This window comes from Phalaenopsis equestris, unplaced genomic scaffold, assembly GCF_001263595.1.
Source record: "Phalaenopsis equestris unplaced genomic scaffold, ASM126359v1 Scaffold001206, whole genome shotgun sequence".
In the NCBI taxonomy this organism is placed as follows: Eukaryota; Viridiplantae; Streptophyta; class Magnoliopsida; order Asparagales; family Orchidaceae; genus Phalaenopsis; species Phalaenopsis equestris.
Genome location: NW_018165645.1, coordinates 76,959 through 79,661, shown reverse-complemented (window position 1 = coordinate 79,661; position 2,703 = coordinate 76,959). Strand labels below are relative to the sequence as shown.

At 34.4% G+C, this 2,703-nt stretch overlaps 1 protein-coding gene across 5 annotated transcripts in view; it reads left to right on the top strand.

Annotated features, from left to right (window-relative positions):
• Window positions 1-2,703, top strand: part of LOC110033514 (structural maintenance of chromosomes protein 1-like) — a 29,118-nt gene that overhangs the window by 15,645 nt on the left and 10,770 nt on the right. The gene's annotated exons all lie outside the window — the stretch shown is intronic.

The window sequence follows — 2,703 nt, the reverse complement described above, 5'->3', positions numbered from 1 at the left end:
AAGATGGAGAATACTATATCTGTATTAGAAACTTAGGTGCTTGAATTGTATGCTCATCTAGAACATATTGGGTGGAAAATTAAGATGCAATTCAGTTATACTAGTTATATAGAGGAAGCGGATAAGGCGATTTTCCTTAAGAAGAAGTGGTTCGAAGATGATAGTATTAGAGCTCGTCACCACCGTCTGTTTTATCAACTCTATATTCCTGGAGAGACTACTGAAAGACAAGAATTCGTTCCTTCTAATGAAGAGTGGCATTAAGTTAAGTATTAGGAATTGTGTGTTTGGAGTCATGTTTTTAAGTGTGTTAGTGTTTATGTCTTGTGTTTAGTGTTTGTGTGACTTATGTGTTTAATTGTAAGATGTGTGTTAAGTGTTTTGTACTTAGGAAAATTTTCTCATCCAAGACTTTTGGAGAGAGAACTAAGGGTTAAATGTGTTTGTACTTGCTTGTGAATGAATATAAGTTTGTTTTTTTTAAATTTTCATTTTACTTATAATTAAAAATTTCAAAAATTGTGCACTGATGCCTAAGCGCCACATCTGGCGCTTTACGCGCGAGCTAATCTAAGAGGCAGGCGCCTAAGCACCACTTACCCACGCTTAAGCACAGGTTCACGAAAACTGGTTCGTGAATGGTTAAAAGTGAATTTTAAGTCCAAAAATACCATTTTTAACACCTTCTATCGTCTTCCTCAACTCAAGTTTGAGATTTTGAGGGCTAGGGCAAGTGGAATTTGAAGATTTCTTGGTGGAATCAAGTGAGATTTGATAGATACAAGTTCCATGAGGTAAGAGCTTTACTTCTACGGAAAAATTTTGGATTTTCACCATATATTTTAAGTACATTTGGAAGATTTCGAAAATTTACTCTTCATGGTGAAAAGTGAAGAAAAATCTTTGGAAATTGCTTGGGAAGTTTAGTTAGTGCTCTTGGAAGTTTAGTTTAGTGATTTAAACTTGATTTTTAAAGTTATTTTTGGAATTTATCAAATTTGTAGAATGACACCAAGAATGAAAAGGAGTAAAGGAAAGAGCCCATTCGATTCGAGCAAATTTATCAGTTCAAAAACTCGGGATTGATATAGTGATTGATATAATGACGCTCTCCAGTCATGAAAATTGATTCAGGAGCGATGTTTCAAGTCCAAAAGTGGAGACGTAGAAGATTTAATTGTTCGCCGATAGTGAGAACAATTATGTTGTTTCTCTGCTGTCACAGTGATTTCTATTGTGAGGGAGTTCTATGCAAATCTCCCTGAAGCTGAAGAAAATCAAGTTATGGTTTGAGGAAAGTTGGTACTTTTTTGCTAGAGGTAATCAACTTGTTTTACAATTTACCACCAAAAACTTTATGTTTTTATGCAAATTATAGTCTCACTGAAGCAAAGTTAGACAAAATTATTTCATAGTTGACTATTGGGAGAGGACTTTGGAAGATTGCCAATGAGAGGAGAGTAAATTTCCGAACTTCTTACCACCGGAGACTTTATGTTTTTATGTGAATTATAGTCCTACTGAAGCAGAGTTAGACGAGATTATTTCATATTTGACTATTGGGAGATGACTTTGGAAGATTACCAATGAGAGGAGAGTAAATTTCCCAACTTCAAAGTTATGTGCACCTTCAAAGGCCTGACACTATTTCATTTCTACTCATTTGCTTCCGACCAATCATCTCAGTAAAGTGACCAGAGAGATAGCAACGTTGAATTATTGTATTTAGGAGGGAAAGCCCATCAACATAGGGCTTTGATCTATTACACTATCGTTAGTTCAGCTGCTGCTGCTACCATGAGATTTGCTTCCTTGATATTTTCTTTATGTGAGCAGGCTGGAGTGAAGTATGATAGTTGGGAGGAAGTCTTGTTACCTCTAAAGCTCATTACAAAGGTGAATGTGAAGATTTATTCTGAGCATTCGATTTTTGGCTGAAGAGGACAATTTTCCAGAAGTTATGGATTAGAGAAGTTTGTTGCATCTACCCTTGATGCATCTTCATGACGACCATCTACTTCTCGTGCTTCTACATCTAGAGGTGATACCAAGACTCAGGATGAGTTATTGCAGAAGATGATGAACAATATCAATTTTACCGCTGATAAGGTACAAAATTTAGAGCGTTTTGCAGATCATACTAATAGTTATAATCGAAGGAAGAGTGATTATGAAGAGAAATTCCACTCATCTTTGGAGAGCCTGATTAGAGGTGAACCAGGAGTGAAATTTCCTCCATAGCCTTGATATTTTGATTATGAGCTTACAGAAAAATGGTACAGCGGTGATTCTGAGGATGAAGAGTAGAGCTGAGAGATTCATTTTATGATTGTAATATGATATGAATTATGTGGTCTGAGCTGCTACATTTGCATCTGTGTGTTGTTTTGGACTTTTATTCCTTATTATTATTATGACGATTGTGGTAGTTAATATTTTATTTTTAAATTTTAATGTAGTAGCTGTTGTTTTGTGTTTAGTACTGCAATTTAGTTAGTTTAGAACTTAACTTAATTCCATATATGTTATAAAGTAGAAAATATTTCTAGCTTAGATCTTAAACTTGAAATTTAGAAACTACTACCCTGTATTTTTCTTTTATCATGTTAGTGTGTTGTTTGCTTTTATACCCACTATTTAGAAGTTTATTGAATCTCTACATGTTAAACTAAAATAAAATGTTAGAAAATTTGATCAAAATTA